Below are 13,794 nucleotides of genomic sequence, written 5' to 3'. Positions count from 1 at the left end.
CCTGATGTCAGCAAGACTCCAGGTGGCTCACAAGATCCAGCCTTATTTCTGCTAGTTACTGGGCTGCAAGGTACATCAGGGAGTGTGTAATCCAAAAACATCAGGGAGCTTTCGTTGAGATAATCACTTCCCCACCTTTGGATGCCATCTCCCAGATCATTACTTGATGTCATTAGTTCACCGTTGAGGCAGCTATGGAGCAGGGGTTCTCTGGGGCAACTTAGGTTCACTCTCCACCCTTGCACTCTCCATTGTACGTTGTTGTCTCTTTAGCGTGGGTCATGACTTCCTGTGGGTTTGCTTGCACACAGGCGGTTGCGCTGAAGGTCCAGCCAATGCAGTTTTAGCACCCTCATCAGCTCTTGTCTCGCTGATTCTCTCTGCACATCCGCCACAGGGTTCACTACCATCGTCCTCCTCTAAGACAGTCCCCTCTGTCCCTAGTAGCTCCTCCAGTTCTATTTGCTCAGCAATCTGCTGTACGGGAGGCACTTTATCCATCTTCTGATAGAAACTAGTTATCAACCTCTTGGGAACTCTGGGATCAGCCTCGCTGCAGGCACCATATAATAAAGGTGTAGAAAGGGAGAAATCAGGCCCTGTGGACAAAGGACGATATGGAACATCAACAATCCCTGCCATGTTTTTAAACCCCTTCCACCCAAATCCTTTTGCTTTGGGGTGTGTCATAATCAATCTAGTAAATACTCTCATTGAGCGCCTCGGTACTGTCTGCCTTACACTGGTATTTCATCTGATTTCCAGCCTCATCTTCTGGTGTTTTTCTGTTTTACTACAGTGTCATGCACAATAATCAAGCCTCAACAGTGACCAGAAAAGGCCAATTGACTTGTCCTTCAAAAGTTGCGTGCAATGATACACTGGAGTTTCAAGTGTCACAGCAGTATATGCCACACAGTTCCAATCCATTTGGTAGGGGAGCACACATAGTGGAACAAGCCGCACCAAGCCCTAGCCTGCCAGCTTCCATGCCTCAACGGCTCTACCCCAGGGCCCTGGCTCTAATGCCGCAGCCACGCACACCACACCACACCCGTCCTGTCCTGTTGTACCGCCTGTCAATATCTCTGTATATCCCCTTGACACAAATCGCCGTTTAGGTCGGCAAGCCAGTTGACAAATCGGATCTTCGTTTAATGGCTTAATGTTTATCCAGCCCATTTGCAGCCATATGTTTTCTTATGTGTCCTTGTGCTGCTAGACAGCTGAAGTACAAGAATGCTGGCAAGCGTTGGGGCCGAGGGCTAAGAGCTGGGGCTGAGATGGAGTACTATGCAAGTTCAGGAGGTAGCAGACAGTAGAAGACCGCAGCAGTGTGGGGTAGCTTTTACCTTAACCTCCACTCGCCTCCTCCTCACCCTCGCAACCGCTACTGGGGATGAAGTCTGCCGTGGATGCACACGCTCAGGGACCTCAGGGCCATCTGGGGGCCGTTTCAGCCATTTCGGCTGCTTCTCCCCTCAGCTGCGCCTCTGCGGCATCACCCCTCACACTCGGAGAACATCTCTTTCAGCCCCTTCAGCTTCTCCCCTTCAGCGTCTCTCCGTGCTCTCGGGGAACACGGGGGGAACTCAGAGAACCTTGGGGCCCTCTCCGCCATTTTGGCCGTTTGACCACTCCTCTGCTCGGCTACGCCGTGTCATCTATCAGGCATCAAGCGAGAGCCTCTCCTCGTCTCAGTCCCTCCTCGTCACAGCTCTCCTCCTTCCATCTCATTCTCTTTCAGCAGTTCTGTTCTTACAGTTCAACAAGCAGTGCAAAAGTGTGCATTTTCAAGAAGTTGTAAGCGTCAGCCCTAAGGTCAGTGCTACAAGAAACATCAACAGTTTGCAAGATGCCATTGCACAAAATATCACCTTATATCCTGGTTTTGTTGTTTTGTTTTTACTGCATGCTCAACTGATTCACCTTTCAAGAGTCATGACCACTCCCCACACTTAGCCATGTTACTGCATAGCATATTAGCACATTGAGAGCTCCATTGAAGACAATGGAGCAGCAGCTACCTATCAAATCTGGTATAATCCAGCTGTTTTAAACATTACAGTGTCCCAATCAACAGCCTCTGCCTCTCTCTTTCACCTACCTCTCCGGAATATGTGGACTGGGAAAGGGAAAGCGAGAAACAGAGCCTGTGCAGCAGGCACACAGTGATCATTCCCAGCTCCCTCCTCCTGTTGCTCACAGTCTCATTGGAGCTTCAGAAGGAGGGGGGGGGGAATTCTGATCAGCTAGAGTCTCCCTCAGCTCTGGCTATTGATGACAGTTTGACAGAGCCCAGGAGAAAGGAGGTGCCTGTTGCCCACTTTCACAGCTCTTGCCCTCTGGGTGTACTACTAATGGCCACACACAGAGCAGAAGCTGCAACAGGTCCAGAAGTCTCGGAGACAGGAGCGGTTCTAAATAAACCTGCGTCTCCCAGGAACCTTTTTTCTTCAGTTCTAATAGTTACCATTAAAGGCCTGCTCTCTTGTTATAGGTCGGGGCTGAAGCACCCTTTAACGGGCCGGTATAGGCTGTTATGGTAGCTAAAAAACAATATTAGCACATTGGAATGTTGAGAGCTCCATTGACCAAAATTGAATAACTATAGGTCGGTAATGCCTGGTATTGCTCTTCCGCACTAGCATTCCAATGTTTGCATGTCTGTTCTTCCCTGTTTAATTTAGAACATTGTAAGCTCAGTGAGTGGAATACTCTAATTTCTTTAGAGCCCTACCATGTGGGGCGATACCAGTTGTCAAATATACCTCATCCTTGTTATAGGCCCTGATTTAGGACCATTACTAACCGGTATAACACTCACTATTAGGCTATAAGGCTATATTACATTCTGCTCAGCATATATACTATAATAACATATATAATTATATGGTTCAGCCCACACTTTCAATTGAAAAGGCATTTTTGGGGATTTTCCTTTTTTGATTGGCCTATAAGAATTCCATAGATGGATCTGCACTAAATTTGGATCCTTAGGGCCATATTTATACTTTTTGACGCAAAACTGCGCTAACGCAGTTTTGCGTCAAAAAAATTAGCGCCGGCTAACGCCATTCTGAAGCGCCATGCGGGCTCCGTATTTAATCAATGATGTTAGCCGGCGTTAGCTGCCGGCGCTGCCTGGTGTGCGTGAAAAAAAACGACGTACACCAAGCAGTGCCGGCGTAGGGGGATATGGAGCTTGGGCGCCAAAAAATGGGGCAAGTCAGGCTGAGGTAAATTTTTCGCCTCAACCCGATTTGTGCCATTTTTTTCGACTCCCAACCCCCATAGAAATGACTCCTGTCTTAGCAAAGACAGGAGTCATGCCCCCTTGCCCAATGGCCATGCCCAGGGGACTTCTGTCCCCTGGGCATGGTCATTGGGCATAGTGGCATGTAGGGGGGCACAAATCAGGACCCCCTATGCCACAATTTTTTTTTTTTTAAATACTTACCGGAACTTACCTTCATGTCCCTGGGATGGGTCCCTCCAGCCTTGGGTGTCCTCCTGGGGTGGGCAAGGGTGACAGGGGGTGTCCCTGGGGGCATGGGAGGGCACCTCTGCGCTCCTTCCGAGCCCACAGGTCCCTTAACGCCTGCCTTGTCCAGGCGCTAAAAAACGGCGCAAAAGCGGCCGTACGTATTTTTTTTTGACCTGCCCACTCCCGGGCATGAATTGTGCCCGGGAGTGTAAATACGGCACACATGCCTCGGAGTCAATTTTTTAGACGGGAACGCCTACCTTGCATATCATTAACGCAAAGTAGGTGTCCACGCTAAAAAATGACGCAAACTCCATGGACTTTGGCGCTAGACGCGTCTAACGCCAAAGTATAAATATGGAGTTAGTTTTGCGTCGGAATTGCGTCAAAAAAAACAACGCAATTCAGGCACAAACAGAGTATAAATATGGCCCTAAGTTTATGCCACTATAGATTGGCATAACAATTCTCCTACAGTTCTCTGCAGGGGAAAAACAGTTAAGGATGGCAAGGGTTTTAAAAAGAAGTGGTTCACCTGTTCTCGTTCAAATAAAATTCTGCTCATCATTAAAAAAACATATAAAGCTGAATGGGTTAAATGACAGACTCAGCAAGAATGTATAACGTCACTCAAAAAGTGTGCTTTTTGTTCTTTGAAATTAAATCAGTTTAATAGGTTTTGAGATATTTGCATTCATAAAAAGGTGCTGGGTGGAACTGAAGGGGTTAAAACTTTAGTGCATCTTGTTCGCTGAAACCTCAAGCTATCCTTGAAACCGAGTTTGCGGACACTTATAAGATCCAAGAAATAAACAAAAGTGATTGGACAAGAGAGCTTTTTGCTCCTGATGCCCAGGTCGGATCATAGAATAACATGCTGTGATTTTCTGACTGCATAAGACAATGTTCTCTTACAGCAGTCATCACAAGACACAGGACTCCACCTGTGCACCAGAAAAAAGTACAAGAGCGTTAAATGGGCATAGGGAGCTTCTCCTCACTGCCATGCTCACGTGGAAGTTTGCCCAAAATGACCTCCGGGGGTTTTAAATGTAATATCTTTTACTAAGGGGTTCGCAAACCCAGAATCCCTAAACTGGATTTCAGGACCAAAATTCAAAAAGTATTTTTGAACTATTGACAAATATGGGTTTGAAGACATAAATTCAGAAATAAGCAAAAGATGAGGAGTGATTTCTCCCTGTGTCCCACTTGGTTCCACAGACTCATCTCTGGGTTTGCAAACCTAAAAGCTGCAGTTGGTTGGTTTCAACAGACATTGCTTTCTTGTGTCCACCATTGCAGGATGTAAGGTTCAATCTCAGCAGCCAGAAAAAGAATTAAAAGAGCCAAAATATGAGAGAGGGGAACATCCGCTGTCCAACACTCAGACCTATATCAGGGGTGGGTGGAGAAAGAGACCCCCATGAAATGTATTTTTGAAAGAATGACACCCCTCACGTAATTGATGATATGAGTTTCACACAAGATCAACTGAAGGATGATTTTTCAGTTGTGCCATTTTCTTTGAAATCTAGTTGCTTATGTCTTATGTGCTAATGTGCTATCCAGTACCATTGTTCAGTGAGGGGAGTGGTCATTGTGCATGTATTAAAATCCAAACAACAAAGGCATGTTATAAGGGGATAATTTTATGCAGTGGGGAAAATTCACATTGAAGATGTTTCTCAGACTATTAGCAGAATTTCTTTTTTGTGTTAAGTAATTGTAAAATGTAATTGGTGAGTCAGAAAATAGTATTTTTCTCATACCAAACTATCTATGCAGCATGTAATATAGCCTTATAATCTGATGGTGAATATTATATCGGTTAGTAGTGGGCCTGAACCAGAGCCTATAACAAGGGTGAGGTGCATTTGACAGCTGGTATAGCCCAACACGGAAGGGCTCTGAAGATATTAGAGTATTACACTCACTGATATATTATGTTCCAAATTAAACAGGGTGGAACAGTAATGCAAACATTGAAATGCTAGTGCAGAAGATCCATACCAGGCATTATCGGCCTAGAGTTACGTCATTGTCTTCAATAGAGCTTTCGACATTCCAGTATGCTAATACTGCTTTGTAGCCAACATCGCAGCCTATACCGGCCATGAAAGCCTTCTTCGGCTCAGGGCTATAATAAGAGAGCAAGCCTTTAATGGCGGCTATTAGAACATTTTGCTCCATGAGTGCAGAATGTTCTAATTGAAAGACACAGTTCCTGTGAGACCCAAGGGGTTTACAACCCCTCACGTCTTTGAGACTTCAGAGCCTTTCACAGCTTTTGCTGTGTGTGTGGCGATTACTAGTGCACCCAGACAGCAAGCGCTGGGAAGGTGGGCACCCCTTTCTCCTGGGCTCTGGAAAACTGTCATCAGTGCCCAGAGCTAAGGAACACTGAAGCTGAGCCGAATTCCCCACTGTGAACAACAGGAGGAGGAAGCCTGGAAGTCTCACTGTGTGCCCGCTGCACAGCTCTGCTTCTCGCTTTCCCTTCCCCAATCCACATATTCTGGAGAGAAATGTTTAAAGCAGCAGAATTTTAACACTTTTTATAGGCCACTGCTACTATATGCTACACAGTGCTATTCGTGAGTGAGGGGAGTGGCCAAGACTCATGAAAGGCGAAGTCATGGTGCATGTATTGAAAGCAAAAAGCCAAAACCAGGATATAAGTGGATAATTTCGTGCAGTGGGGTAAAATCACATCATTGAAGATGTTTTAAGACTATTAGCAGAATTTTTGTTTTTTTGTGTAAAGTTATTGTCAAATGCAATTGTTGATTCAGCAAACATTATTATTCTCCTGACAAAATTGTTGTACTAAGGTAATAACATGGAAGCTGACATTTGCACTGCACTAATTAATGCCCGAACGTGTGCTTATTGGTACTTTTGTACTAAATAACATGGTATTTGCCCATATTTATTTTCACTGGTGTGGGATCTATCTATCTATCCATCCGTCTATTTGCTTCGAGTCCGCATTCAGTTTCAGTATGCATATATTTATGTATTTTTCCAATTAGTTGTTTGCGAATATTTATCAATCTCACATTTCCTTGGACATAAGATCTTTGAATCCAACAAGACTGGATGTACGACCCTGGAGACAAAAAGTGTCTATGTTGGCCTATTACAAGGAAGGGCAGAAACAACGTGCTGCCTGCTGGGCTTTACCACTTTAACGAATGACCTGACTAGATCTGATCTGCCAGCCACAGGATATTTGTTTCGTACGCTTTACACGAATAAGTCTGACTCGCCAAAGCGTATTCTTGCTGAGTCTCTGGAAACATTAGTAATTATGTATGTATAATTGTTTCAATTAATTTTCTCAGCGTGCTTTTTATGGTAATTACTCTGCTTCAAACCGATAAGAATAAGGTAATGCTGATTAAACATAAGCTGTAATATCCTTTTTGACATTGCAATTCAGATATATGTAGACTGGTTTCATCAGGCATGTTTTTTCAACCACAGGACGTGATTAGTCTCGGATAGGCTTTTCTAACATAGGTCCATGATAGCAGAATCGGTGACAGATATTGGGTTATCCACGTGTGATTCACTTCAAAATGATTAATGTAAGTGGGAATCATTTACACAGTTAATGGTCGTCATGAAAATCTGCTACAGACCCAGCCTTCGTGGTCTTAAGTTCGATGCTGCAGCTGAGCTACTCATTTGTAAAAAATAAATAAGTGAAGGAACTCATAGTTTTTCTTAGGAACTCACCGATGATGTTGCAGGTTGCAGTGCTGCCAAATGCCATGAATAGGCTTTCTAGCCCTGATTCCAAATCATGTCCCTTTCTCCCACTACCCTACATTTCCAGCCTCTTTACCACAATGTTGCAGGTTACATGTCATTTTTTGATACTTTTCCCACCTCCTTCTTCCTTTACTGCTTTTCCCTCTCTTACTATGGGTCTAATCCTGATGATGAAAAATAAATTCCAGTTCCGAAAACTGCCCTATTACCCAGAATTCTAGACTTCCTCACAGTCATTAGGTCTTGAGGTTTTCCTGGTCATGTAGACAAGATATAGCTATCTCATCGTCAAAAATAAAAATAAAACCTTTACTCCTGCTACCTGTGATAGAACCCCTATTTACTCTCCACCCCTTTTCTGTGAGCCACAAAGGGGAACCACCACCAACCAGCACTCAGAATACTGAGGGGCTAATTTCGACTTTGGCGGTCTTTTAGCAAGACCGCCGTAGCCGCGGGCACCAAAAGACCGGCAGCACCAAAAGACCACCATATGACAATGTCTCCGACCCAATTTCGGGTGGAAATCCGACACCGTCGGCTTGGCTGACGTCGTAATAGAGGCGGTTTCCAGCACCGCGACGCCAACAGAATGCATCCCGCCGTATTACGATCTGTAATATGGCGCGGCGGTGGCCTGCACGGCGGTGTCCTGCATGCAGTGCCGGCGGTGGAAAGCACCAGGACCCATCCCCTCCCAGGCGGCCACCTCGCCGAAGCAGGTAAGTTGATCGTCTGAAAAGGAGGGTTGGGATTGTGTGAATGTGTGTGGTATCTGCATGTGTGTATTAATGGGGGGGGGGCAGAGGGTGTCTGTGTGTGTGTGTGTGTTTGTGAGTGCGTGTATGCCAAGGGTGGGAGGGGGGTGTTGGGGGTGTGAGTGCATGTATGCCGAGGGGGGGAGAGGGGTGTTGTGGGTGTGAGTAAGGGTATGCCGAAGGGGGGGTGTTGTGTGAATGTGTTAGTGCGTGTATGTGTGTGTGAATGTGGAAGGGGGTTTCAGTTTTAGAGCATGCATGCAAGTGTATGTCTGAGTGCATGCGTGTGAGTGTATGTGTCTGAGTGCGTGCATGCAAGAGTATGTGTCTGTTTGAGTGCGTGTGTGCGAGTGAATGGGTGTGTGAATGGGTGTATCTGACTCCGTGTTTGGGTGAGAGTAGTGTGGGGGTGTATGTAAGCAAATGCCTGGGTGAGTGGGGGCGCATGAATGTAGGTGTGTGGTCATGTGAGGGTGTGTTTGCTAGCGACAGGAATGGAGTTTCCTGTCACCGGGTGCATGATCGCCAGCATTTTTGTGGCGGTGCAACTAAAATGCTGGTGGTCTGCCGAGTCCTAATACCGATGGCGGTATTGCGACTACCGCCAGGCCAGGGGTGCTCACCTCTGGCCCAGCAGTCCGACCGCCCTGGCTGTATGGGCGGCGTTTCAGCGGTTTGGCTTCGGCCACACAGCTGAAGTCGTAATATGGCGGTCTTTATCACCGGGCTGGCGGCGGCAAGACCGCCACCGCAAGTCTGGTGGTCCTCGATATGAGGGCCTGAGTCTTCAGAACATCCTATGGAAGACAACCAACTTCTTCCTCAGAAGGAAAACTAGGACTGTGATGAGTGAGGCGAGGGCTTAAGTAAATGAAGGTTACTGGTAATTGGGCATTACACCTCTTCCTTGTCCCGGTCCTCACATCCCAAAATTAAACGAAACAAGAGGGAACCAATCACTAGAGTAGAAAGAAAACAATCACATACAGGCAAAGTACAACACACTAAATGTAATTTATTACTGCAACATGCTGTCAGAATGTATGCAACATAATAGGTGATGCTGGCAATTCTTTTGTTAGACTATTGGTATATTTGTATTTGTATTTCATTTGTATTTGTATTTCAGTAATTTATAAAGCACATGGCTGCCCGAAGGCTTCCCAGCGCTATTGCAGGACCAAATTAAGCAGATAAAACTGGCACCCTAGAGAGTAAACAGGAAAGTCTTCAACAGTTTACAAAAAGAGAATTCAGAGTCTTCTAAGCGAAGTTCAGCTGGAACATAATTCCATAGATGGGCTGCCCTAAAGGCAAAAGATCTACCTCCCCATCTTCCTTTCTTAACCCGAGGTATGTTAATCAGGGATGCAGAAGAGGATTTAAGTAGGCATTGGGGAATGTACAGGGTTATATTCTGTCTAAGAAAGGCCAGACCTCTGTAATGAAGAGCTCAGTGGACAAACCAGGCAGTTTTAAAGTTGATGCGCTGCTCAATGGGTAGCCAATGAAGGGAGGCTAGAGCGGGTTTCACTGAAAGATGTCTAGGAGTGCCCATCAAAAGACGGGCTGCAGCATTCTGTACCACCTTCAGCCTCTTCAAAACATATTTAGGAGAATTCATGAATAAGTTGTTCCCATATTCCAGCCGAGATAGAATTAGTGCCTGAACAATGAGCCATTTGGCTAAAAAAGGCAGAAATATGAAGATTTTCCTACAGGTCCTCAAGACATAAAAACAAGAGAATGTTAGTTTCTTTGCATGGCATTCCATTGTAAGTTGTGTGTTCAACCATAAGCCTAAGCTGTTAATGATATCTTTAGGCGGGGGAGGTTGTTTAGTCTTGCTGGGGCTAGCATAGGGGATTGCAAGCACAGAGAATTCCCTATCAGCACGACCTCTGTTTTTTCAACATTTAATTTTAATTTGCTATCAGCCATCCAACCAGCAATATCCGACAGGCATGAAGAGAGGACGGCAAATTCCGAATTACTGTCAGTAAAAAATGAAAAGACCAATTGAGTATCGTCAGCATAGGAGATAAGTGAAAACCCATAGGGTTCCACCGTCTTTGCCAATGAGGCCATATAAATGTTAAAAAGTTTAGGGCTCAGTGACGAGCCCTGTGGAACACTGCATGTCAGAGAGAAAATATCTGAGTACCATGTCTGATCCAGGACTTTAAATGTCCTCTGATCAAGAAATGATGACAGCCATTTAAGGCAGATGCCTTCAAAACCCATTTGAGTGATTCTGCATAGAAGGGTGTTATGGTCCACAGTATCAAACGCAGCACTCAAATCAAGAAGAATGATGGCTGCATGTCTGCCTGCATCTAAGCGGCGTCTTGTGTCTTCTGGGACAGCCAGAAGGGCAGATTCGGTGCTGTGGAGTGGTCTAAAACCCATCTGAGTATTATGAAGAAGATTGTGTTTCTCCAGAAAGTCTGTCACCTGGGAGTTAACGTGTTTCTCCATAATTTTAGATGCAATTGGGAAAAGAGCAATTGGTCTGTAATTGCCAAGTGAGGTTGTGTGAAGATTAGGGCCCTCATTATGAACATGGCAGTTCGGCCCGCCATGCCGGCAGTGGTGGCTGAAGCCTCCAGCCAGCATGGTGGGCCAAACCACCACATAATGAACAGGTTGACGGCCGCCAGCGGCAGCTGTCACCCACCGCCATGCTCCCGCCGCCAGGGGGCCTGGCAGCGGGATCAAACACCATCCGCCAGGATAGCTGCGCTACCCTGCGGATAATGTTTCATATGCCGCCAGCCTTTTCCTGGCGGGATATCCCGCCAGGAAAAGGCTGGCTGAGGGGGTGCCCCGGGGCACCCCTGGGGGCCCCTGCACTGCCCATGCACTTTGCACCATCGCGCATGTCACTGCCCAAGTTACGGACAGTGACATGCGCGATGGGTGCTGCTGTACCCGTGGCACACCAACCTTGGTGGCGGCTTCTAATGGAGCCGCTCTCAATGTTACGGCCGTGTTCCCCAACAGGCCGGTGGGCGGAAACACTGTCTCCACCCGCCAGCCTGGCGTGGAAAACATTATACGGCGGGCGGGTTTTCCAGGGGGCTGGCAGTCGATGAAAAGACTGCCAGCCTGAACACGGCGGGAAATCCCGCAGTGTTCAAAATGAAGGCCTAGGTTTTTTTAACCGGGGCTTGACCATAGCATGTTTCCAGTGATGGGGAATATGCCCAGAGGACAAAGAGTCGTTAAGAATCTTGGTTAAAACCGGCATTACGATGTCAGATCCTGAGGCTAGGGTAGAAGGAGGGATGGATCCAAAGGGGACCCAGATTTTATAGTACGAAGATGCTTATCCACAGACTCTTCACTAATAGACTGAAAGGCTGAAAATAGGATTCGAGAAACTTGATCGTCAGTGAACTGGGCCGCCTTATCCACATTGATAGAATTATTAGGAAAGGTTGCCTGAATATCAGATTTTTTTTTTTTTAAAGAAGCAGGCTTGTTCATTGCTGTGTTCCTTGGAGCCTTCTGTCATATTTTTGCCAGAGGGAGACTGAGTCATTTCCTTGACAATTGAAAAGATCTCTTTAGGGGAGTGGGAGGAATGTTCAATCACAGCGGTATTGTAGGATGCCTGCGCCGCTTTGATTTTTAAATGAAAAGATCGAGTCAGATCTCTATAAGCTTTTTTTAGGCCAAGGTCGTATGACTTCCTCCATTTCCTCTCCATCCGCTTGCATTCTTTTTTTAAGCACAACAGATGAGGGGAAAACCAGAGAGATTTCTTTTGGCGATATGTCTTGGTAATGATCTTAGTAGGTAGTGCAATGTCTAAGGATTGAGAGATCCATTTATCAAAGCTATCTGTGGTGTAGGATAGGCGAGGAAATGATATAGCCTGCTGATTCGTGAGAGTGTCTATCCAGTCTTTCCACTGACGAATAGTTAAGTGGCCATGAGGCTGGAGGACTGAGGTGAGAGGAGTCCAAAAAGTCAGTGTGATTAAAAAGTGGTCAGTCCAGGCCAGGGGAAAGGGGGCCTCGGCTACTATGTTGGCCAGGTTGCTGAGTGTATGTCCTCTAAGATGTGTGGGGCCAGATATAAATTGTGAGAGGTCTAAGGCTCCTAGATCCCCAAGTAGCCCTCTAACAGAGTTATTCTGAAGATCCTCGGCATGTATGTTGAAATCCCCCAAGATAGTACAATTGGAGTGTTTGCAGGCAAAGTAGAGCTCTAGTAGAGCTTATAGGAACTTCCCGTAGGGGCCAGGAGGCCGGTATATTAAAATACCAGAGAAGGTGAAAGTGGCGTCTATTGCCAGTGAGAAGGCCAAACTTTCACATTCAGGAATGGGAAGGGAGTGGTTAGGACATTGGATTGAGTCTTTATAAATTATTCCAATCCCTCCTCCTCTGTCCAGGGTTCTGTCTAGGCGTAAGATTGAGTAATTAGGGGGCATCGCCATAATCGCATCAGGGGTAGAGCCCTCCGATAGCCAGGTTTCTGTTAAAAACAGAACATCTGGCTTGTATTAGTTTAGTAGCGAGTAAATATGTACCTTATGTGCTGGTAGGGAGCTGCAGTTTAATAACATTAATTTGTTAACTTATTCCTTTACATTTCTTGTATTTAAAGGGGACGAATGCTGTAGAGTTGATTGGCGAGGATTATGTCTCCTCCACGAGGAATTAGAATAGGATAGGCATTGACCCAAATTCCCTTTCTCTTTATTGAGGCCTAAGAGAGAGTCCCTTGAATAAACTTTTGTGAGTAATACGTATAAGTCAAGTAGACCAAACAGTGGATTGTCCCTGAAAAAGACCAGGGAGGGCCACCTCCAAAACCAGGTAGACCAAAGAGATGGTCGATTGTCGAAGGACACCAGCTGTTCCCTAGGAAAATGGCCATTGCTGAGGGACACCAGCCATTGCCTGCCAGACCAAAGGTTACAAATAATGAATCGGTCTTGTGTGTGGATTCATCCCATACAAATGGATGTAGTGAAAAGAGAGAAAGAAAAGAGAAAGATAGAACTTTGCGAACATCAGGTCCTGAGAGCAGTGAAAGAAAGACAGAACCTTAGGAAGACATTTTGGATCCTGGTGCAATATTTCCTAGTCAGAGAAGAACTTAAAGATGGAAGCATGACAGAGAAAGACCTCTTATGTGCCCTGGGAGCAGCCAAAGTAAACAGAAACAACTTCTACAGAGACAAGAAGCTAGCAACTCAACTGTCCAGAGCGCAGAATCTCTGACGGCACTAATGTTCTCCATTGACTGTGCAATGTTGAAACAAAAAGTCCTCAGAAAAAACCAGGCCGTAGGTGGACTTTCAATTACGCTGTAGTAATAAGAGTAATTTTGGTAATTTCATGTTACACTTTGAAGTGGAATTAGCTATAATTACACCATTACTCCTCCTCGCATTCCCTGGGGGGAACAATTCTACTGCAAGAGCACTACAAAATGGATGCAAGAGGACATTTTTGCGCTAAGAAATAGAGCTAAACGCAGAATTACTCTTCTCGCTTAATACTGTGTAATCTTGTGGAATTCTTAAGTAATTCAGCGCGATTACCCTACACTAAATAACACGAGTAACGCCCACCCCTAGGAAATCAGGAACACTGGCAGGACTGTAGGGTCAGGTTCACATACCCTTTATAAAGTAGCAGGACTCAAATTTCCATGAGTAGCGAGAAAAACCTTTAGGGGTGGCAGGATGCTTAGGTTGTTGAATGCAGAGAGCAACATTAGAGCAGCCAAAGGTGTTTCAAACTCCACACC

This window comes from Pleurodeles waltl, chromosome 8, assembly GCF_031143425.1.
Source record: "Pleurodeles waltl isolate 20211129_DDA chromosome 8, aPleWal1.hap1.20221129, whole genome shotgun sequence".
NCBI classification, from domain to species: Eukaryota; Metazoa; Chordata; class Amphibia; order Caudata; family Salamandridae; genus Pleurodeles; species Pleurodeles waltl.
Note: the sequence above shows the minus strand (reverse complement) of the source record.